The 24,388-nt window shown below is 55.0% G+C and overlaps 1 protein-coding gene across 1 annotated transcript in view; it reads left to right on the top strand.

The window, feature by feature from the left end:
- Positions 1-24,388, top strand: part of SHANK2 (SH3 and multiple ankyrin repeat domains 2) — a 490,643-nt gene that overhangs the window by 16,168 nt on the left and 450,087 nt on the right. Inside the window, exon 2 of the mRNA XM_042957704.1 lies at positions 10,843-10,943. The gene's annotated coding sequence lies outside the window, so the exon portion shown is untranslated. The remainder of the gene's footprint in view (positions 1-10,842; positions 10,944-24,388) is intronic.

Below are 24,388 nucleotides of genomic sequence, written 5' to 3'. Positions count from 1 at the left end.
CCTCATCACGTCGCTCTAGTTTGCCCATTTTAGCGGCTGTGTCGTATTTCGTGGGACGGCCGACCCCTGGTCTCTGGTCTTCTCCTGGGGACTCCAGGCTGTTTGCCGTTTCCCTTTCAGGCTGTGCTGCAGAGAACGTCCTTGACCAGGACGGCTCTTTCTTAGGGTCTGTCCTTAGGGGACAGGTGCTGGCCTCTGTGGCCTGGGGTACACGGGTCCCGCCTTCTCGGATCCTCTCCTCCCAACTGATTGCTCTCCGCGGGGGCTGTGCCCAGCTGCAGTGCCAGTGTGAGAGCCGTCCAGTCCTCACGGAGACTTGACCCTGGTGCCGTCTCGCTGATGCCCACCCGATGGGCGGGAACAGGCACCCTGTTCCTTTGCATTTCCTTCGCTCCACTGAATATCTCCTGGTTCACGGGCCACTCGGCTTTCCGAGCCTGAATTTCCTGGATTCCATTTTCTTTTTTTTAATGTTTATTCATTTTGGAGAGAGACAGAGACAGAGCATGAGTGGGTGAGGGGCAGAGGGAGAGGGAGACACAGAATCCGAAGCAGGCTCCAGGCTCCGAGCTGTCCGCACAGAGCCCGACGCGGGGCTCGAACCCACGGACCTCGAGATCATGCCCTGAGCCGAAATCGGACGCTCAACCGACTGAGCCACCCAGGTGGCCCTCATTTGCTCTTCTTCTATTGACCCCATCTGTCTCTTTCTCCAGAAAATGGTCCGCCCCAGCCCCTGATTGGTTTGTCCCTCCCTCTTGTCAAGGGCGCAGCCCCCAAGCTTGTTTGGGGACTGGTTTCCGTCTCTCTCTCCTCTCCTGTTGGTCTGTCGGTCCCTAAGTCCACCCTGAGTTTGCAGTTGCTTTAAAAGCAGCTTCGATACTCGGCCGCCTTCTCTCCTTTAGAACTCAGACAGCCACGGTGCAAATGACTCATTTTGTGGTCGAGAGAAGGGACCAGCTGTGAGGACCGGTCAGCCCAGGGCTCGTGCGGCAGAGAGGATCTGACTCGAGTGTGCCCGGCCCGGTGCTCGGCCCGTCCAGGGTGATACCCAGGTGCGGAGCGTTGCCTTCTCTTTGGCCTCTGGACACATGCGTCCCCTGATGTGATGGCCTCCTGCATCGAATTTCTGTGGTCCTTTGTGCTTGCTGATTTGTCCAAAGTGAGCGGAAGGACCAAGTCCAGGGTCCTTGGGAGAGGACTTTGCCGGGTGGAAGTTCCAGTGAGGAGGGGCTGAGTACCCGAGAAGGAACCCCCGTGCCTGGTTGGTGGTTCGGGGACCCCCGTGTGTGTTGTGGGGGTGACCCCCTGTGGGTTTGTGGTTCAGGGAGCCCTGTGCATGTTGTGGTTCGGGGACCCCCGTGCCGGGTTGGTGGTTTGGGGACCCCCGTGTGTGTTGTGGGGGTGACCCCCTGTGGGTTTGTGGTTCAGGGACCCCCGTGCGGGTTTGTGGTTCAGGGACCCCCATGCCGGGTTGGTGGTTCGGGGACCCCTGTGCGTGTTGTGGGGGTGACCCCCTGTGGGTTTGTGGTTCAGGGACCCCCGTGTGGGTTTGTGGTTCAGGGACCCCCGTGCGGGTTTGTGGTTCAGAGACCCCCATGCCGGGTTGGTGGTTCGGGGACCCCGTGTGGGTTTGTGGTTTGGGGACCCCCTGTGCGTGTTGTGGGGGTGACCCCCTGTGGGTTTGTGGTTTGGGGACCCCCGTGCGGGTTTGTGGTTTGGGGGCCCCTGTGTGTGTTGTGGGGGTGACCCCCTGTGGGTTTGTGGTTCAGGGACCCCCGTGCGTGTTTTGGGGGTGACCCCCTGTGGGTTTGTGATTCAGACTCCCATTCTGGGTTTGTGGTTCGGGGACCCCCGTGCGTGTTGTGGGGGTGACCCCCTGTGGGTTTGTGGTTCAGGGAGCCCTGTGCATGTTGTGGTTCGGGGACCCCCATGCCGGGTTGGTGGTTCGGGGACCCCCGTGTGTGTTGTGGGGGTGGCCCCCTGTGGGTTTGTGGTTCAGGGAGCCCCCTGTGGGTTTGTGGTTCAGGGAGCCCCGTGCGGGTTTGTGGTTCAGGGAGCCCCGTGCGGGTTTGTGGTTCAGGGACCCCCGTGCATGTTGTGGGGGTGACCCCATGTGGGTTTGTGGTTCAGGGAGCCCTGTGCATGTTGTGGTTCGGGGACCCCTGTGTGGGTTTGTGGTTCAGGGACCCCCATTCTGGGTTGGTGGTTCGGGGACCCCCGTGCATGTTGTGGGGGTGACCCCATGTGGGTTTGTGGTTCAGGGAGCCCTGTGCATGTTGTGGTTCGGGGACCCCCGTGTCGGTTTGTGGTTCAGGGACCCCCATTCTGGGTTGGTAGTTCGGGGACCCCCGTGCATGTTGTGGGGGTGACCCCATGTGGGTTTGTGGTTCAGGGAGCCCTGTGCATGTTGTGGTTCAGGGACCCCCGTGTGGGTTTGTGGTTCAGGGACCCCCATGCATGTTGTGGGGGTGACCCCATGTGGGTTTGTGGTTCAGGGAGCCCTGTGCATGTTGTGGTTCGGGGACCCCCGTGTGGGTTTGTGATTCAGAGACCCCCATTCTGGGTTGATGGTTCGGGGACCCCCGTGCATGTTGTGGGGGTGACCCCATGTGGGTTTGTGGTTCAGGGAGCCCTGTGCATGTTGTGGTTCGGGGACCCCCGTGCAGGTTTGTGGTTCAGGGACCCCCGTGCATGTTGTGGGGGTGACCCCATGTGGGTTTGTGATTCAGAGACCCCCATTCTGGGTTGGTGGTTCGGGGACCCCCGTGTGTGTGGTGGGGGTGACCCCCTGTGGGTTTGTGGTTCGGGGAGCCCCGTGTGGGTTTGTGGTTCAGGGACCCCCACCCCTGTGTGGGTTTGTGGTTCGGGGACCCCCGTGTGGGTTTGTGGTTCGGAGACCCCCGTGTGTGTTGTGGGGGTGACCCCCTGTGGGTTTGTGGTTCAGGGAGCCGCGTGCGGGTTTGTGGTTCAGGGAGCCCCATGCGGGTTTGTGGTTCAGAGACCCCCACCCCTGTGTGGGTTTGTGGTTCGGGGACCCCGTGCGGGTTGGTGGTAGCCGTCTGTTATCCCTCCCCGCCACTCCGTTATTGTTGCCCGTGGATCGCGAAGATCACATGCACACCACCAGCCTGCCAGGTTGGGTTTCGCGCGCTGACTGGTCCCCGTGCAGGTGTAATTAATATTTTAACTTTGCACCTGAATAATTTTACAGGGTAACCGTTACTAAGCCGGGGTGACCTGCCCTGTTGTCTGGTGACTGAGCTGGAGGCTCAGGAGAATCAGGAGCACTTTGTGGACGTGGGGGGGGGGTGGCAGCCGTGTTTGTGGGTGACACCCGGCCCACGGCGACCTTCCTGCCCCATCCTGCTTTTCGCACAAGCCATCTCCCTTGGAGGGGGCTGCAGGGCTCCTTCAGGACGCCTTGCAATTACGATTTCAATCTCCCTAGAAATGATGAGCACTTCTAAAAATAGACGCAGACAGCAGAAGGCTAACATTTTTAAATAGTTCAATAATTTACTTACTCTGCGGGGCACAGCGAGGATCGCTCTGAAATGAAGGCTTTTAAAATTTCGTGCAACCCAGTCAGTGGTTTCTTTTCTCCAACGGGTTATTGGGAGGTGTTTCGTAGACCGTACAATTCCCATCGAAAGCGTGCAATGCAGTGGTGTGCTTTTGTTTTGTTCTGTTTTGCTTGGTAGCGTCACAGGGTTGCACGGCCATCACCAAAATCTATTCTGCGACATTTTCATCCCCCTGAAAGCGAGCCGGCGTCCCCCTCCTCTCCCCAGCCCTTGAAACCGCTAAGCTGCTTTCTGTCTCCATGGATTTGCCCGTTCTGAGCGCTTCCTGTAACTGGAACCTTGTGACACGGGGTCATTTGTGACTGGCTGCTTTCGCTGAGCATCATGCGTTCAGGGGCCGTCCATGCTGCGGCGGGTGCTGGGGCTTCCTGCCTTATCCTGGCTGAACCGTGTTCAGCCATGAACGCGTGCATGGACCACACCTGGTTCACCCGTTCATCCGTTGCTGGGCATTGTGCTGTTTCCACTTTTCGCGCATTACAAATGGCACCGCTGTGAACACGGCTGTGCAAGTTTTTGTGTGGACATATGGTTTTTGTCAGTGTTAGGTATAGCCCGGGAGTGGAATGATGTGCCCCGGGCCACAGGGTAATGCTCTTTAACTTGCTTTTTTATTTGTTTTGTTTTCCACATGGACTTTAAAAAATAAGAAGCCTTTGGGGCTCCTGGGTGGCTCAGTTGGTTAAGCGTCCGACTTCGGCTCAGGTCACGATCTCACAGTTTGTGGGTTTGCGCCCCACATCGGGCTCTGTGCTGACAACTCACAGCCCGGAGCCTGCTTCGGATTCTGTGTCTCCCCCTCTCTCTGCCCCTTCCCCACTTGCACTGTCTGTCTCTCTCAAAAATAAGTAAACATTAAAAAAAAAAGTAAGAAACCTTTTTGTTTTTATTTATTTTAATGTTTATTTATTTTTGAGAGAGAGAGAGACAGAATGCAAGTGGGGGAGGGGCAGAGAGAGAGAGAGAGAGACAGAAAGAATGTGAGACAGGCTCCAGGCTCTGAGCTGTCAGCACAGAGCCTGACGCGGGGCTCGAACTCACCAACTGTGAGATCGTGACCTGAGCCGAAGTCAGACGCTCAACCGACTGAGCCCCCCAGGCGCCCCTAATAAACCTTTTTAGTTTTAACTAATTGGAATTGGAAGACATAACGCAGAGATCGTCGATCCCTTCTAACCCCCTATAGTCTTTACTCAGCTCACCCCAATAGCAAAATCCTGCAAAACCACACTGCCTTCTTACAACCAGGACACGGGCAGCGGGGCGGCCAGAGCAAAGTATGTCCGTTAGCTCGAGCATCCCCCGTGCAGCCCTTTGTAGCCACAGAGCCCTCGCCGCCCCAGCTTTCTCACCCGCGCAACCTCTGCTCTGCTCTCCATCTCTGGCATTTTGTTGTTTTGACAGGTGTGCAAAGTGCACTCACACAGCTCACACGTCTCGGGATGGGCTTTCCTCTCTCGGCACAACCGTAGAGGTGGTTGTGTGTGTCCACGTGTCTCCTCTTGCTGAGTAGCGTCCGTGGAATGTTCGCACCAGCATGGTTGACCGCTCGCCCTTTGAGGGACGCCTGGGTTGTTGGCAGTGTTTGGCTGTTGTGACTAAAACTGCCATAAATGTTAGGGTGTGGGTTTTGTGTTTCGTTTCCGTAGGATGAATGCCCCGAGTGCAAACTCTGGGTCACAGGGTTGCACAGTTAGATTTTTAAGAAACCGCTACATTTTTCCTGAAAGGCCACGCTGTGTGACATCCCTACCAGCAGCGTGGAAGCGACCCTGTTTCTTAGGCATCACCTGCATTTGGTGTCACTGGTTTTTATTTTAGCCATTTTGACAGGTACTCACTGCTGTGACGCGCATCCCGTCGGTGGTGACGACGTTGAAGTGACTTTCCCTGTGGTCATCCGACGTCTAGCTCTCCTTCCTCACGAAGCGTCTCTTTATGTCTTCTGTTCATGTTTTAAATGAACTGCTTAGCTTTTTACCATTAAATTTTGGGAGTTCCTTCTAGTAAAGACTCTAGTCCTTTGTTAGCTACGCAGGTTGTGAACGTTTCCTCCCAGTCTGTGATTTGTATTTTCATCCGCGTAATGGGTCTCTCACAGATAGAAGCTTGTCCGGTTCATCCATTTTTCTGTGTGTGGCTTGTGCTTCTGACGTCCCGTCTGAGAACTTGTTGCCTCGTCCTAGATCCTGAAGATTTTTCTCCTATGAGAAAATGTTGTTTTTCTGAAAGCTTGATCGTTTCATGTTTTGCATTTATGTCCATGATCCATTTTGAGTTCATTTCTGTATAACTAAGGTTATGGTGAATAGTTTGCTTATTCCATGCTGAGAATTTGGTTGGAATTGCATTCAACCCATATGTTGATTTGGGAAGAGTGACATCTTGACTATGTTGAGTTTTCCAATCCATGAACATGGTATGTTCTCCACTTCTGCAGATCTCCTCTGATTTCTTTCCCCAGTGTTGTGCAGATTTTAGCACACAAGTCTTGTGCCTGTTTTGTTAGATTTACACCTCAGTATTTCATTAGTTTTGAGCAGTTATAGACAGCGTTGTATTTTAAATTTTGGTGTCTACAGCTAGCACATGGGAATACAATTGACTTTTATATGTTGACTTTCTTCTATCTTATGACTTTATTCAACTCACTCATTATTTCTAGGAGGTTTTTGTTTGTAGATTCCTTGGGGTTTTCTCCAGTCCTGTCATCTGCAGATGGGGACAGTTTTAATTCTTTCTTCTCAATCTGTTTGCTTTTCATTTTCTTTCTTGTCTTATTGTACTTTATAGAATGTCTATCACTAGGTTCGATAAGAGTAATGACAGAAGACTTCCTTGCTTGGTTGCTGAGCACAGAGGGAAAGCATTTAGTCTTTTCTATTTGGAATAATGTCAGTTGGTGGACTTTTGCAGATTGTGCTTTATCAAGTTAGGAAGTTCCCCTCCTCCTATTTTGGGGGAGAGTTTTTGTCATAGATGAATATTGGATTTTGTCAAATGTTTTTTCTGCTATTTATTCACATGATTCTATGATTTTTCTTCTTTAGCCTGTTGATACATAGTGTATTATACAGACTGATTTAAAAAAAAAAATTGAACCAGCCTTAAATTCTTGCAGTAAACCCCAGTTGGTCATGGGATATAATTCTTTTCATATACTGCTGAATTCTGTTTGATAAAATTTTGTTTGAGATTCTAACATTGATATTCATGAGGGATATTAACCTATGGTTTTCTTTTTTGTACTCTCTTTATATGGTTTTGGTGTCAGGGTAATAATACTTGTTCCATAAAATATATTGGGAATTATTCCTTCCTATTCTATTTTCTGCAAGAGAATGTGTAGAATTGGTATTAATTCTTCTTTAAACACTCACAGAATTCTCCAGTGAAACCATTTGGAGATATATCGTTTTTTCCGAAACTGGGAGCTTTGAAATTATGAATTTGATTTTCTTAATAGTTACAAGGGCTAGTCAGATTACTTGCTTCATTTTGGATGAGTTGAGATAGGTTGTATTTCTTGATGAATTGGTTTATTTTGGATTGTCAGATTTATGTGTGTAGAGCTATTTATATACTCCTTCATTATCTTTTTGATAAAGACTGCTGCAGGGACCATAATGATATCTTCCATTTTATTTCTGATACTGGTAATGAGTGTCTGTGTTTTTTAATTTGTCAGTCTTGCTAGTTTTGTCAATTTTATTGACTTTTACAAAGAACTAGCTCATTGTTTTATTGATTTCCTCTACTGTTTTCCTCTTTTCAGTTTTATTTTCCCCCCACTTTTATGATTATTATTTCCTTCTTTTGCTTGCTTTGGATTTATTTTCCTCTCCTTTTATTCACTTCTTGAGATGGGAACTTAGAATTTGAGATTATTATTTCTTTCCTAATGTATGCATTTAGTGCTTTAAATTTGTCTTATTATTGCTTTAGCTGTGTCTCACAGAATTTGGAATGTTTTGTTTTGTTTTATTTTATTTTATTTTATTTTATTTTAATTTTAATTTTAATTTTAATTTTATTTTTTGTTTTCATTCAATTCCATGTATTAAAAACGTTTCCTTTGAAACTTCCTTTGACGCATGGGTTGTTTAGAAGTGTGCTGTTTTAATTTAAAAGTATTGGAGACTTCTGTCACCTTTCAGTTATGGATTTCTAATTTGCATCTGTTGTGGTCAGAGAACACACTATGTATGATTTCACTTTTAAATTTGTTGCAGTTGTTTTGTGGCCCTAGATATGATCTATCTTGGTATATGTTCCAGGAGCACTTGAAAGAGTGTATATTCTGTTGATATTGAATGGCATGTTCCATGAATATCACTCAGAATCTGTTGAGCTCTTCCACTTCCTTGCTGACTTTTCTGTCTAGTTAAATTCTATCAGTTGCTGAGATGGGAGTATCAAAGTCCCTAACTGAAGTTGTCTCTTTTTCTTTTCAGTTCTATACGTTTTTGCTTTATATATTTTTCTCCTCTGTTGTTTGGTGCGTATACATTTAAGGTTGCTATACTTTTTGGTGGATTGACCTTTTGTCAATTATAATGTTCCTCTCTGGTAGTTTTTTGTTCCAAGTCTACTTTATCTAATATTAGTATAGCTATGTCTACCTTCCTGTGGTTAGTGTTCGTATGTCTTTTTTTTTTTTTCATTCCAATTATGTCACTATTTAAAGAGAATTTTTGTAGACCTCATATAATTGGGTCTTTTAAAATCTTTTAAGTTCAAATAAAAAAAGATAAAATAAAATCTAGTCCATTTGGCCAATCTCTGCCATTTAACTGGTATATTTTGACATTTACTTTTAATGCAATTATTGCTATGTTAAGGCTTACATCTGCCATTTTGTTTTTTGTTTTATGTTTGTTCTGTTTTTCATATCTGTTATCATTTTTCTGCCTTCTTGTGGGTTATTTGAATATTTTTAGCATTTCAATTGGATTTATCTATAATTGTTTTTGGGCTTTGCTTAGCTTTCTAAGTGATTAGGCATTATATTTTATATGTATAATTTTACCACCATCTACTGTGATACCAGTTTGAGTGAAATATATGAACCTTACTTCCTTTTATGTGTCTTCACCCTCCCCCACTTATAATAATATAAATGTCTTGAATATTTTCTCTACGTGCATTTAGAACCAAATCAGATTGCATTATAATTTTTGCTTCAATTGTTAAACATAATTTAGAAAATTTGAGGGGAGAAGATAAGCCAATTTTATTTACCCCTATTTTCCCTTACTGTGTTCTTTTTTCCTTCCCAGTGTTCCAGGATTCCTTCTTTTATTGTTTCCTTTCTGTTTAAAGAGCTTTCTTCACCCATTCTTTTAGGATAGGTCTATTGATGGAAAATTCTCTTGGTTTCCTTTCGACCGAGAATGTATTGATTTTTCTCTTTTTTCTTATAGGATATTTTTGCTGGATATAGAATTCTAGATTCATAGTTCTTTTCATTCGTTACTCCGAAAATTTTGTGTGTCATCCATAGTTTCTGATGAGAAATACACTATTACTGTAGTTGTTTCCCTGCTATAAATAAAGTATCAGTTTTCTCTGCCTGCTTTCAAGATTTTTCTTTGTTATTAGTTTTCAGAAGTTTAACTGTGATTCATCTTGGTGTGAATTTCCTTGGGTTTATTCTATTTGGGACCTGTTAAGCTTCTTGAATCTGTAGGTTTATGTCTCTTGCCAAATTGGGGATGTTTTCTTCTGTTATATTGTTGAGTACTTTTTTGGACCTCCCCATTCTTCTCTCTTTCTGGGTCTATGATGAGGTTAGAGGCACACTGGTCCCTGAGGCTCTGTTTAATTTTTAGTATGTTTTCTCTCTGCCGTGCAGCTTAGGTAATTTCTGTTGGTCTGTCTTCCAGTTATTTCTGTCCCCTCCATTCTGCTGTTGAGTCCATCCAGTGAGCTGCTTATTTCAATGACCACATTTTTCAGTTCCAACATTTTGACTTGGCTCTTCTTTGTTTCTTTGTTCAGATTTTATGTTTTTTTTTTAAAAATGAAACTTTCAGTTTTTTCATCTGTTTCCAGCACGTTCCTAATTGTTTATTCTTATCGGGACTGCTTTAACCTCTTTGCCAGATAATTCTAACATCTTTGTCACCCCAGTGTCAGCTGCCATGGATTGTCCTTTTCCCATTTGAGATCTTCCTGGTTCTTGGGATGATGAGTGATTTTCGGTGGAGATGAGTATGTTCTCATATTATCTGGTGAGACTCTGTATCCTCGTAAACCTCAGTTTCAGCTGGTGTTCTTTGACACTGCTCTCTCGAGGGAGGAGAGGGTGCTGTCCCATTGCTGCCAAGTGGACATAGCAGTCTTATCAACAGTTTGGCCTCTGTTGACACTCCAGTGGGGAAGTTCTTTGTTATTGCTGGTGGGGTTGGGCGCTCCTGCTCTCTATGTGGTCCCCACCAATGCCGTGGTGGGGTGACCTCATTTCTGGTGGTGATGGAGAAAGTCCTGACTTTCCATTAGCTCTTTCCTGACACCAGCTCAGTGGGGTGAGGGAGGGGGGGTGCCTTGTTACTGCCGAGTGGGTATGGAAACCCAGTCTCCCCACGTTGCCCACACTAATGCCATGGAGCGAGAGGAGGATTCATTACCACCTGGTGGGGAAAAAAGTCCCAGCTCTTACTTAGGCTTTTTTGACACCACCCAGTGGGGGGTTGGGGTGCCTATTGCAGCTACGGAGGCTGGCGGTCTCAGCTCCCTACTCAACCTTTGCTGCGGCGGGTCCGGGTGGGTGCCATTTTTTTCTCTGGTGTCTGGCTGCAGGAGAGTGGTCATTGTGTAAACACCTTGTCTCATTAGGCTGCCACTTTCCTGGTCCCTTGGCTACAGAGAACAATCATCCGTGGTGGCTTTTTGTCTGCTTCTACCGAACGTCTGGGTCTCCGACTTCTTTAGCTCCATGCCTGGGCTGGACGAGGCAAAAACCCAGCCTAGAGAACTGCCCACTGGGCCGTTCCTCGGGGTCCCTCGTCCCTTGCCAATCTTCCTCCTTCTCTCCCCCTTCAGGAGTCTTGTGTGTGTCTTCTGTACGACATCCTGGTTTTTAATTGCACCGTGTGGGAGAGATGGGGAAAGGCGCACCTGTACCGTCTTGGCTGAGGCAGAGGTGCAGCCCCTGGGTTTTAGCTCAGAGATACCAGGATCCGCTTGGAGATTTCACATTCTGCCCCTCGACAGCATCTGCCTGACCGTGTCCTGGTCTTCTTGTCTCTCCCAGCTCTGAAAGTCCCTCCAGTCTCCGTGCCGCGGCTCACCGGAGCACAGACGCTTCCTGTCCTAAGAAGCTTTTCTGCAGGGCCCAGTCTGCCAGCGCCTCTGGTGAGTTAGCGCGTTTTCTCCTTGTCTTTTTCACCTGCAAGCTGGTCGCCACCGTCCTGCTGTGGTGTGCCTCACCCCTTTTGCACTGTGGCCAGAGGATGGTCAGTTTCTTATCGTCAGGCTCTTGGTTTTGTGTTAGGCTGGCGGGGGGGGGGGGGGGGCGGAGAGGGTGGCTGGAGTTGTCCTCAACCCTGGAGAAACAAAGTTGCTCCCTGGTCCCCTGCTGATGTGACCTCGAGGGGACTTACCAGGACCATCGCTTGGGGCCCCAGCTCTGCCTTTTCCTGTCTGCTCTGCGGTGTCCTAGCTGCCGTGCCCTTACTGGACCCAGCCAGTGTGGCTAAGGGTTGATGGAGGACAAGAGGGGTGCTCTGAGTGTCCCTGTACCATTTTTGCATGGTCACGGGGACACCCGTTTGTGCTTGGGGGCAGGGAACAGTGGAGGGAAGCCCGTGACCTCGGTTCTACAGAGTCAAGACACGCGCTGAGCCCATTGTCTAGAGCCCAGTGCCCGTTTTACTGAGCACCTACTGTGTGCTCCGTCGGCATTGTTTCACGTGCAGCATGTGGTTAAAGGGTGGGCACTCGCTGAGTGCTGCCTGGGTGTGGATCTCACCTTGACCGACTTCACCTTTCGAGGTTGTTGTCATGCTCAGGGGAGGATGTGGCACCCAGCATACCTCACTCTCAGCCACAGGGGCATCGGGCGGCTTAATTCAGCTCAGGCTGAGCACACACTGTGTCCTCTCCCCTGGCCCTGTCACCGGCGACCATCAAGGAAAGTGTGGAGGTCCAAATCCCTTTGAACAATGTTTCTCAAACTTTTGTTGTTGTTGTTGTTGTTTTTAATATTTACTTATTTATTTGAGAGAGAGATGTTTTCGATATTTTTTTCCTAATTGTCCACCCCAATGAGTTGTTCGTGCTGTGAAATGCTGTGTATCTGTTCGTGTGTCTCTTCTGTATCTGCACCTTATACTTAAAAACCCGAGGATCTGTTTGGCCCCCCGAGACCCTGGTGAGAACGCGTGTCCCGGGGATATGAATAGAGCAGGCGAGGGCAGAGCGTAGGAGCCACTGTCCCGCCCTGGTCCTGGTCGCCATCGGCTTTGGGGGGCGCCTCAAGCTCCCTTCCTCCCAGCCCTGCCTGAAACCCAGTTGGACCCTCCTCTTCCCCTGTCCGGGCCCTTCCACGGCATCCCTCCGCCTGGTCCGAGCTGCGTCCCGCCCCTCCGCCGGCGAAGATGGGCGTTCTCCTGGCAGGGGGTGGTGGGGGGCTCCGTGGGGGACCGTGCCAGCCCCAGCTGTCCTGGCTGAGCGGGCAGGGCCGGGATCCTCCTGTCTCCAGCTGCTGCCCGGTACTGTTCCCTTGTCGGGCTTTGAACCCCGGCCTGCACCCAGTTCCTGCTCCTCTGTTGTTGTTGCCTTTGGGGGCGTCTGCCTCAGGCCCGCCGGTCCGTTCATGACCCAACGTCCCTGAGCTCCAGCTCGCACCAAGGCCCTCTGACTTCTGGGTTTCTTCATGACGGGAGGACACCGGCCGGTTGATTGGAGCTCTGGCCTGTCCCCGTGCCGGCGGCTGTGCTGTGGAAGTTTCTCTGGAGATCCTTGGTCAGGGTCGGGCCTCGAGTCTCTCCATCGGGAACGTGCATCGGCTCCCCGTTGGTGGGGAACACTCGATCTCAGAGCAGCCACCCCTGCGACGGTGGGCATTGCCAAACAAGGGGAAGGGAGAAAGGAGGAGCCGGTCTGGGCCCCACATGAGGGCTGGAGTGAATCTACGGTAACAGTTGGCCGCCTGTAGGATACGGGGGTGGCTGCTCCCTGGGAGACTAGCCCAGGAAGAGCTTCCCGGGGCCCCTCGGCTGGAGGAAGGATGGAGGTCCTTGTGTTGTGGATGTGGAGGGCCTTCCGTCGCCGCGACGTGGCTCTTCTGTGGGCAGTGCTGGGGCCCGGGCTGGTGGCAGAGCGGAGGCAGAATCCTCCGTCAGGCCGAGGTTTACCTGGGCTCCTTTTCCTCCTTCTCAGCTGCCCGTCCGGCAAGGGACCCTGCCCCTCAGCGGCCTCCTGCTGTCCTAAGGGCCTCCGTTCATCACGTACGGCCCCTCGTACCCCCCACGCCCCGGCGCCTGCGTGGGGCCGTGTGTCACGCGATAAACCTGCATGGGCTGTGGGTGTTTCAGACTCTTTGCCGCCATCCCCTCCTGCCGCCTCTCAGAAAAAAGCGGGAAAGGACCCTCGAGTGGCGATTTAGTTAGTAGCCAGGATGTCACCTAAGTAGCGGCAGAAGGGTTCCGCTTTGAGTGACAGTTAATTCACTTTCTCACGCGAGTTCTCACAGACTCGGAGGCGTTAGCCTACCTGCGAATGGGATTCGGATCTCCTCAGGTGTTCTTTGTTATTGCCTCAAATGATCCTTCCCGCTTGCGGGTGTAAGCGGGCACCCCCCCCCCCCCCCCCCCCCCCGTGAGGGATCAGAGAGCAGAGAGGGTTTCTGGTGCCCCAGGTGGTCGTCCTAGGGAATGGGCCGCCAGATCAGTTCCTCCAGAAGGTTCTCCTCCGTCCTAGGGAATGGGCCGGGTCGTTTCACTCTGACGGCAGGGCCTCACCTGAGGACCAAGAATTCTTGGGCATCTCGCAGATTCTAGCACCGGATGCACAAGAAATCTAATTCAGTAGGAATCTGTCTTTGTGGCCTCCTTCCAAAATGATTCTGCTGCAGGCCACATCGGTAAAACTCCGCTTTAACCCCTCGGGATCCTTAAGACCAACCTCTGGGGTAAGCGAGCATCCTTACAGTTACGTACGGTACTCATCCTGAGCTTCCTGGCAGCCAGGGCGAAAAGGGAACAAAGTTGAGCTGTCTGGTGTCTCACCCACGGCAGGATTTTCCTCGGCATTCCAGTCTAAGGACCGTTTTCCGTGTGACGTGGTGTTTTCAGTTGGGGTTTTGCAAAAACAAAAAACAATGTGGTTTTCAAATACTGTCTGGCTTTAGAGAAAGCTGAACAGCTTTGAGGTGGACCCTAGGCCAGGCCGGGTCAGGTGTGTGTTGCTATCACAGATTTTGAAAGGGACTCAGGTGAGGATCTTAAGGAGCCCTGGGCAGAGGTGACTTTGGGCAAGGACAAAGCTGTCCTCAAAAGTACATGGAGGAAGAAAAGACAATCGACTGAGCGCATGCTGTGTGATTCCATTTCTGTGACTCGTCCCGGGGGGCAGGTCTCTGAGACAGGAGCGCCAGGGGGTCCCAGCGAGCCCTCTCGGCCTGAAGTTTTAGCGCCGTTCCCCTGAGCGGGTGTAGGGAGGCTTCTAGGCTGCAGTGTCCCCAAGGAATCGGGCGGGGGGGGGGGGGCAGGCTGGCCGCCTGCTCCCAGGGTCCTATGTCCGAGGACCCCGGGCATGAGGGGAAGAGAGGGCGGCCAGCCACACGTTCCGTCTCTGTTCCCTGAGATATTTTACCTCCAGCCGTGGGGCTGCCGAGCGAGTTCTCTGAAGCAGGGAGGGCCCGGTCTAGGTGTGGAATGCGGTTCCTCCGGAAGCCCGTGCCAAGTGGGTGGCAGGAAGCAGGTGGAGTGACTTACGACCCGGTCTTCTCCGTGTGTGGCTGGATTTACTGGGCTCGCGGACAGAGCCGGTCAGTGAGAAAGAGGTCAGGCGAGGCTGGATGTAAGTAAAGGTGTATTCGTGTGAACACAAACGTGTACGTGTCTCTTTCAACTGAGAAGAGCCTCACAGCCAAACGGGGGGCGTTCTTGGCGGGGAGGGTGCCATTGGGCGTCAACCACCAATCACCAAGGGTGGGTTTACAGGACAGGCCCTGGGAGCACCCTAGGACTGAGGTTCACCCCCGAAAGGGCCCCTGGAAGCTCGCGAAACTGGCGCATTTTCCACCTCTGGGGGCCACAGACTTATTTGGGCGTCCGATGCGTCTCCTGGGAGGATGTGGGTCTGAGGCACCCGGCTCCCGTGTCCAGTGTCTGGCAGGTTGTGGCCATTGTCCTGCTCCCGCTAAGGAGTCCACGCCACGGGATCTAATCCCGGGGTGGGGGGTGCCCCTCAGCGTGTCTCCCCAAGGAGCCAAAGCCCAGGGGCTCCGCTGGGGGACCCCGAGTGAGGACCTCGCGTCCAGAGCATTTGCCATCTGAGAGCCCAGGGGCCGCAGCCAGAGAGCTGATGCTGGACTGGAATCGGAGCTCACTCAGCTGCAGGGGGCACCGCTTCGGGGCTTGATGGCTTTGCGGGGAGTTCACGAATGCCAGGAACGTGTCCCAGGTCTAGGAACCGAGTCTGCGTGTGCGCGTTGGCACGTGCACGCCCGCCGCATGTTGTGGTCCCGTGAACACGCCCCCCACGGGAGGGGCGCCGTGACCCGGTGAAGGCCAAGCACGCGTGAGGCGCCGTGTGACATGGGAAGCCCGACCCACGGGCTGGGTCGCTTGGCCGGATCCCCAAGCCGGAGCACCCTCTGCAGGTCGTTCCAAGGCAGATCAGCTGTGCCCGTTCGGGTTTCCCTGGGGTGGGGAGTGAGATGTGCGTCCTGAGTGGCCTGGCCAGGTGGCTCCCGTGTCCTGCAGGGTGGCTTCTGGGTCAGAACAGCCCTTGGGAGCCTCCCACCCCGTGCTCCACGCGCTTTGCCCACTCCGTGTGGAGACGTCCCTGTGCCCCGGGCGGGCATGGGCTTGGCCTCTGGTGTCCAGTCTGGTGCCCTCGTCCTCCAGTTCCTGCCCAGCCCGCCCCAACCCCGGGTGACGTGCAGAGACTCGGCACCTGACAGGGAGTTTTACACGAAGCTCGGGGGATTCGATTGGAAGGACAGGCTGTGTTTCGTGTCGACTTTTTCTGAGACCGTGGGGGTGAGTGTCCTCCCTGTTAGGGATGATGCTGATGGTACATTTCGCTTCCTAAGATATCTTCATCTGGGGAAATAAAACGTTTGACATCCCAGCTGCGCCATGGAATTTCTTTTTCTTAATCGCCCTGGCCTGTGATACGCCGACATGTGGTAGATCCTTGTCTAAATCACAAGGGGTGCGTGCATGTGCGTGTGCACCCTTGGGCTCTGGCTGTTTCACGTTATTGTGTTGTGTTTGTTGCTGTTTATTGGGCACTTATGTCCGGGGTTAACGCTGAGTGCCTTTCTGGGTGGGTGGCCTTAAGCCCATCTGACAGATAAGAAACTGAGGCTTGAGATTAAATATCCCCCTGAAGGCCACACGCAGGGAGAAATGCAGGGAGAAACAGAGTCAGCCTTTCTCATCCCTGAGATGCCCTTTGGCCCCTGTGCGGTGCTGACTTGGCTCCCGTGTGGGCTCCTTCATGGCTGTGTTATACCCAGCTGTGATGTCTGAAGCACCTGCCCAGGACTCCACAGGGGGTGGGGGTGGGATCCCCCTGAAGATCACACGCAGGGAGAAACAGAGTCAGCCTTTCTCATCCCTGAGAGGCCCTTTGGCCCCTGTGCTGTGCTGACTTGGCTCCCGTGTGGGCTCCTTCAGGGCTGTGTTATACCCAGCTGTGATGTCTGAAGCACCTGCCCAGGACTCCACAGGGGGTGGGGGTGGGATCCCCCTGAAGATCACACGCAGGGAGAAACAGAGTCAGCCTTTCTCATCCCTGAGAGGCCCTTTGGCCCCTGTGCTGTGCTGACTTGGCTCCCATGTGGGCTCCTTCAGGGCTGTGTTATACCCAGCTGTGATGTCTGAAGCACCTGCCCAGGACTCCACAGGGGGCAGGGGTGGGGTGCTCGTGTGCAAACCCAGCTGGATGTGCCCTGGAATTTGGAAGCCGCACCAGACAGGATAGGGTTTACGGGACGGGGATTCCATTTCCGTCCTTGGACTTGAGCCTTTCCTAGTCCATCCCGATGCTCCTCTGCTCTCACCTCCGCTGGGGCTCCCTCCTCCCTGGATGGCTACTCCCGCGTTAGCACTTCCCACCACACAGTGACTCCTGCTCAAGCCCCAGGTCATCCAGGTGCCTCCCCAGCCACGCCTTGCCCACGCCTGGACCTCACCGAGCACTACCACGTTCACCTTCCGTGCCCCTCCTGGGTTAAAATACAGCGATATTGGAACAGCTGCAACTCCAGGGCGGCTTTCTTCACGGTTGAACTTTAGATGTTTTGAGGTCTTTAGAAATTTTTCTGGGGAGCAGGCTTCAGACGGGCTGAAACCCAGCACATCCCTCAGGCTCTAATCTCCGGCTGTCTGTGATTTGTTACTGGAGTGGGTTGAAACTCAGGGAAGGGCAACCCAGAAGCCAGCAGAAGGGATGCAGAGGAATCCCTTACTCATTGTTCAGCTCCTGAGCCCGGAGATGAGCAGTCCCTGTGGGCCCCCTCCCGAAAGGCCGGCTCTGGGCTGGTTTCCTGGGAAATGCCACCTCGGGGATTGGTCGGAGCTGTTCAGATTTGGGGGCTGAGGACGAGCAGACCTGGATGGGGAGGAATCCGGCTCATGGGGTCGGTGGTGGGGGGTGGGTGGGGGCACTGGTCCTGGCCTCTGGGAAGGTCCTTGCTCTGTAACTTTCTGTTTGGTGGAATCCAGATTGTCTCGTTTTTCCTCCCTCCCCTCCTTCCTTCCTTCCTTCTGACTGGTGATGTGTTCATCATATTGCAAGCTGTCACCCGATTGCCTAGGTAGCAAGCCGGTCTTTGGGAAGCACACGGAGAGGAGCTGCGTGGTATCGCCGTGGCTCCGTGGCCGTGGACATGTGAGTCACGCAGCTTGACGTCTGTCAGAAGCGTGGGCAGGGATGAGAGGGTCGGCTGCGGGTTCCCAGTTGCTCTGAATACTTAAGCTTCTGTGTCTCTTTTCTGTTTATTCCTTCCACCCACGTGTGCATACACTCACCTTCCGTGCGAATCATCCCTGGGTGTTTTCCGAGGGGACAGTTCAGCGAACAGGAGTGTTTAACGCTCCCGGAATAGATTCGCCGTCCCGTTTAATGAAAGGCACGGGAAATGCCGGATGTGGAGATGTAGTTCAGGCCCATCAGGCGTTTTCTCGTGAGCGCACCTGTCTGCGGCGAGGCCTTTCAAAGGCGGGATTCAAGGGGCCCCTGCGTGGCTCAGCTGGTCAAGCGTCCGACACTCTTGATTCTGGCTCAGCGTGTGATCTCGCGGTTCGTAGGTTCGAGCCCCGCGTCGGGCCCTGCGCTGACAGCACGGAGCCTGGTTGGGACTCTCTCTCCCTCTCTCTGCCCCCCCCCCCGCTCATGCTTGTACGCACTCTCTCAAAATAGATAAATAAACGTTAAAAAAAAGACGGGATCGGAGCTGGGGAGGAGAACCTGCGAATGCACCACCAGCGTGTTGAGGAGGACACAGAGGACGTTGCACTGACGGGTCCCTCCACGCTTCCCGCCTCCGTCAGAGCGAAGGCCTAGTGGGTCAGGTGTCCTGAGCTGGTCTGGGGAGTTCACTTGTTCGTTCTCCCTCTTGTGTTCACGGAGCCGTCACTTACGGGGATGCTGAGAGCCCCACACGGGCCGGCCTGGGGCTCGGGGACCGAAGTCAGACGTGGGTCCCCAGGGATGGGGCTGGTGGGACCCTCGTGGTGACGGGAGCCCCTCCCCCCGCCGCAGCCCAGGGGCAGCTCTCTGGTCTCCCCTCGCTCGGATCTCTGCGACCACGTAAGATGACCCTGGGTTCGGCCCCGTGGGCCCCCTGCACACCCTCCACACTCCCCGGCCACCAGCCAGCTCGCGAATAGCCCTCCCTGGTCCAGACTTCCAAGTGTGCATAGGGGTGAGCCGGTAGGTCAGGGGACGGAGCCTCGGCAGACCTGCCCCTTTTCTGCAACATTCCTCCTGGTGGAATTTAGAGAGAATCCAAACGTGTCCCACCCCCATTTCAGGAACTTGTGGGCAGCCGACTTGGGTCTCCTCATATTGAATTCCAGCACACAGGTGGGGAGGACCCCGAGGGAGGATTCTGTCCCAGGGGTGAGGCCAGGCCCTCACTGGTCATCCAGTGGGACAGTGGTGCCTTGGGGACCCTGTGGCCGCGCTCTCCCTCCCGCCTCCCGCCGGACCGTGGGCTGGGTTCCGGGAGGGAGTAAAGAGGCCGGAAGATGGGGACCCTGTCAGGAGTGCGGGCTGTGGCCAGGCTGAGGCTGGGCAGGGCTGCCGTGTCCCGTGTCGGGGCCGGGTCAGCATCCTCTGACAGAGAGAGGCTGTGACTGTGGGTTCTGGACAGCCCAAAGCTGCTGAGAATGACACCCGTGGTCCAGGCCGGTCTGGAAGATGAGGCGAGAACCCGGCGGGCTGGGCCACACCAGCGAGAGGCCAGGGCCCGGGGTCCTTCCGGCCACACGGCCACGGACTCCCAGTTCCTAAAACGGGGCGGCCAAGAGCCCCGGGCGCACGCGGCACCGTGGGGACACAGGGTCTGCCCTCTCCCGGCTTCTTCCTCTTGCCCCTCACGGGGGCTCCCTTCGCGGGAAAGGGGAGGCAGACCCAGATGCAGACGCAGGCCTCCACCACCTAAGTCTGGCTGTCTCCTGTCTACACTCAGCTCTGTCCTCAGACAGAGGACCCAGCCCCGGGTCCAGGCGTCCATTCCTCTGCCCGGCATCCTCCGCAAGGGCCGGGCCAGTGGGGAGGTGGTGTCTCTAGGGCATCTGCCCCCGGCCCCCTCCCTGGGACCCTGGGCTGCACGGGTCTGTGGTCAGCGTGGAAAGACAAGGGGCTGTTTGTGGTGACCGCTGGCCTCCTCGTGTGTCTTACGTGGCTTATATGGGAACCATCTCCAAAGCAGACAGTGGCCCAGGCGAGGCCTCCCTGGGGACCCACGGGAGTCCTGCTCTCTCCTAACAGTGCGGGGGCCGCCGGCTTGGGACAGACACCCGGGGTGTCTGCGAAGTGCCCCTGTTTCTGCTGTCTCGCGGTGGCGGCATCCGCCACGGGGAGGAGAGACCACTCGTGCTGCGTCTGCTCGGGGAGAGCCCGTCACCCGAGAATTTGCCTGTGGGGACTCGGGTCCCTTCCCGCACAGCCTCGCCTTACAGCTGTCTGGGCTGCCCAGACGGGAGACGCACGGGATCCTGTTACCCGTCTGTGGGATCCCCCCGCAGGGGCCGCTGTTCCCGGGACGCATCGCCGGGCACCTGGCCCTGGGGCTCCGGCCACCGTGTCAGCTGACAGAACGCCTCTGTGCCGTTGGATTTGCGTCTTTGACGGTTACGAAAACGTAAATGGATGCAGGCCTCAGTTTCCCCACCCTGCCACGCAGCCCGCTCGTGGATTACAGCCACAGACAGGACAGGTACGTTCAGGGGTCCCCGAGACCACCCCCCGGGATCACAGATCCTCCAGAAGGAGCCACGGAGCTCAGTGGAACACAGTTGTGGTTCGTCACAGCGGAAGGACCCAGGTTAGAGTCAGCAGGGGTACGGGGCCGTCCAGGAGAGACCAGGCGCCAGCCTCCAGCCGTCCTCCCCGTGGGGTCTTGTGGAGAGGTGTCGAATTCTGCTGGCAGCCACGTGTGACCGCACATGTGAACCGTCACCGGTGAGGGAGGCTCCTCGAGCCTCGAGTCCGGGATCTTACCGGGGTTCGGTCACCTAGGCACGGCCGACCTCGGCGTCCAGCCCCTCCAGAGGCTTTGGCCAGCGCCGGTGGGCCGGGGGTCCCCATTCCCAAGTCACACTGTTAGCGTAAACCGTGTGATGTGGCCCAAGGCCTCACGTGGCAGAAACACTAGATCAGGTAGATCATTCCCAGGACTCGGAGGGGCCACGCCTGGGGCCTCCGGAAGGGGCCGGGTTCGGGCGGCTCGGGCCTGCTGAGTTCACCCTCCCCCCCACAGCAGCCTCGAAGAGCGTGGGCGCCGTGTCTGAGCCACGCGGGACCACGTCCCGGTTCCACCACGTGTCAGCCCCCGGTTTACGTGGCTGTTACTTCTCTCGGAGCCTGTCTTTCCTTCTCGGAGACCGGGTGGTTAGCAAATGCCAGGCTCCGACGACTCACGGGGGCTTGTGGTCTCGTTGTGGGGACAGTTGGCTTGGCCTGCCTGACTCTGCCCACGCCCACCCACTGCCCTGTTTCCCTCGTTCTGTGGAGCCACCGGCGTGGGAGGAAGGATCCACTGGGCGCCCACATGGTACCGATGGGCAATGAGAGTCCTGTCTTCCCGGTCTTCCCCCATATGCCTTCTCAAGGTTTGTCCTGAAGCGGGGACGTGGCCCCAGCACGGAGCCCGGGGAGGGTGCTGAATTTCGAGTCACTAAGGGTGAGCCCAGAGAGCTGGTCTTCCCCGGATTTAGTTTCTCATCTTGGAACGTGCACACCTTCTCCTCCTTGAGGGTCTGCAACCAGCTCAGCTTCCCAGGGGCCCAGGCTCCCCTCAGGGCCTGCCTGATCCTGGGGCTGTGGGTCCAGGAGGCCCTCCCCATGCGCAGGCCCCCGTGGAGACCCCAACAGAAGAATCACTCAGTGAGATGGGAGGGATCCCCCATTGGAGCCCTCAGGGTGACAAGCCCTGAGAATCCCAGGGAGCAAAGGTTGCAGGGTACGAGGATTCCACCCAGAGCGGGAGGACTGACTGCCTGTGGAGGAAGGGTCCAGACACATGAGCACCCGGCAGGGTCTGCGTGGGGGCGGGGCCAGCCCCCCTTTCTGCTGTTACTTAAACACGGGGCTGGGCTCCTCGTTGGCCAGGTTCTCGCTGTGCCCAGTCTCCTTGTTGGCCTGTTCTCTGCGTAGACACCACCCCTGCTGTCTGCTAGACAGAGGTCCTTGGAACAGAGAGTGGCCCAAGCCTCCCTGGGCTGTGATTTCTCCGTTGACAGCCTTCGAGCGCCAGGAGGCAGTTGGCAACAGCCGGGGTGACTTGGATGGGGGACAGAGAGCGTTTGGGCTGGGGCCACGGAGACCATTCAGTACAAAATGTCTGATGTGGCCACTGTGTTGGCTGATTAAACAGCAAAGTGGTGAATAACCCATTGAGCTCATCCTCAGCGAGCAAGCTCGTCCCCGAGCCCTGTAGGTGGGGGACAGCAATGCCACATGGCCTGTCTAAGGCCCTGGGGGCCCCACGCCAGGCCCAACTGATTCCAAAGGCCATCCCCACCCCGTGCGGCTGTCGAGGGTCACTTAGGCCTGGGTGTTTTCACATGTTTTCTGTATAAAAATTCACGCATGTTGCCACCCTATAGAAAATTGGGAAAACAGAAGACAGGGCCAAGGTCGCCCAGCGCTGGTGCGGGCCGTCCCGGGGACATCTGACTCCCTGGCCTTGTGGGCCGTGGCTTCCACACCCGGGTCAGCCCCGTGTTCCTTGTTTGCCCTCCTGCTCTTTCTGTCTTAACCTGAGAAGGTGGCCGATAAATACACTTGGCAGTGTGGCGGTCCAGGTGGGGCCAGGAGCCCTGGATGCGGAGGAGTAGAGCCCTGGGGGTCAACCTGGGCGTGCTCTGGCCCACCTGTGACTCAGGCACTTTCCCATGGTGGCCTTCTGCCGGTCCCCTCTGGATGGTGGCACTGGCTGATGTGGCCTCCTTGGACACCTGTGCGGGCCACCTGGCTGCAGGCTCCTGGAGGGGCTCCTGAGATGGGGGCCTGGCTTCTAGCTCTGCCTCTGCCTGGCTGTGGCCTGGAATGCCCTCACCTCTCTGGCCTCTGTCTACCGATCTCTGAAATGGGACCCGTGAGCCCTGCCCATCCCCCACGTGGGGCGCCGCGACCTGGGTTTGAGCCCCCGAGGGGGCCGACCGTGCGCTTTGGGGTCCTGTCCACACTCTGAGCTGTTGTTCCCTCACCTGCCTGGAGCCCCGGGGGGGGGCGGAGAGAGACGAGGGGCCAGGCTGGGAACCAGCGTCCTCACAAGGTGAGGGGCGGGGTCCCCGGCACAGAGGCCGCAACCCAGGCTGGTAGCAGAGGGACGATGCCCCTGCCAGGCCGCGCGTGGGACACCTCAGGGCAGTGAGTTCGTGCCCCTGGGACCCTCGCCGCTGGGCCGCCGTCCACTCACACGGCACTCCGTGGTTAAGCACCTGCTGTGGGCCCAGGGCCACGTGGGCACCCGCCTCGCCCTCACGTAGCAGCGAGGTCAGCAAGCGGATAAACCAGCACCTGCACAGATAATCCTCATTGTGCTCAGCGTCCTGCTCCCTTCAGGGAAGCTCCTGGAAATGTGGCATTGGAGAAGGCACTCAGCAGCTTCCAGAATGTTCCTCAGTGCAGGTGACTGCAGGGGGATGCTAGTTGTAGCCCATCCCCAGATTCATTTCTACCCCTCTGGGGATGACGCTTTCCTTCGGACCGGGGCGTGGGGGGCTTTCCCAAACCTGGAGTCTGTCTGCGGCGTGTGGGTCGTGGGTGCTTGGTACCCACATGGCAGCCATGAGCCGTTCACTACCCAGATGTCTCGGGCCGCCTCTCGTCTGTAAAACAGGGAGGGTCGCTGGGGCGCCTGCGTGGCTCAGCCGGTTAAACCTCCGACCCTTGATCTCGGCTCAGGTCACGACCTCACAGCCCGTGAGTTCCAGCCCCACCTCGGGCTCTGTGCTCATGGTCCAAAGCCTGCTTGGGATTCTGTCTCCTTCTCTCTGCCCCTCGCCCGCTGGTGCTCCCTTTTTCTCTCTCAAGATAGATAAAGAAACTTAAAAAGAAAACCGGGGAGGGTCGCTGGGCTTACGGTATAGCTGTGATCACGGGGTGTGTGGGCTTGAAACTCGGCGGGGACGCACCCCTTCCTGGGACCGCGACTTTGTACTTGTGATGCTTTTTTCCGTGTGGTGCCTGAGAATGCCACGGTTTTGTGGGCATCCTGGGGCTGATGCGGGGAAGAGTAATGCACGTGAGTCTACAGGCTGTCCGTGGAGGGATGTGGGAACCAGCTTTTAATCTTGGAAGGAACTTTCAAGGACCGTTAATTTTCCAAAGCTGTCACCATTGCTCCTTCCTGTGGGGTGGCTCGGGCAGGGATCTTTCATTCGTCCACTGACATGTCCTCAGTGCCCGTATGGGGCCTGCCCTGCCACGTCTTAGATGCTCGGTAAATATTTGTTAAATGAGGGGTGGTCGAAACGTTCTCCTCTGTGTCCTAGTCACTGGAACAAAGATCTAAAAACAATCGAGTAGTTGAGCCCTGAGGTCCTCCTGTGGTCTGGCTGCAAATGAAGGCAGCTGAGCATGGCGTGGGCACACGCGGTGGCCGGCGAGGGGGAGTCGCCGTCCCGGCCACGCCGACGCTGGTGGCTAAAGCGTGGCCGCCCTCCGGGAAAAGCAGGCAGCTAGCTCCTCAGGGTTAAGCACCGAGCCCCCGTGTCCCCGGCAGGTCCACTCCTGGGCCCGTTCCCAAGACAACGAGAGCACGTTACGTACGTACCTGCAGGAGAATCGCAAACACACATGTGTGAACGCTCACGGCCGCGTCATTCCCAATAGCCCCAAAGTGGAAATAGCCCAGCTAAGCGCACGTCAAGAGGCGAATGGCTCGA

The sequence above is a fragment of the Panthera tigris genome, chromosome D1 (genome assembly GCF_018350195.1).
Source record: "Panthera tigris isolate Pti1 chromosome D1, P.tigris_Pti1_mat1.1, whole genome shotgun sequence".
NCBI lineage: Eukaryota > Metazoa > Chordata > Mammalia > Carnivora > Felidae > Panthera > Panthera tigris.
Note: the sequence above shows the minus strand (reverse complement) of the source record. Positions and strands in the feature narration are given on the sequence as shown.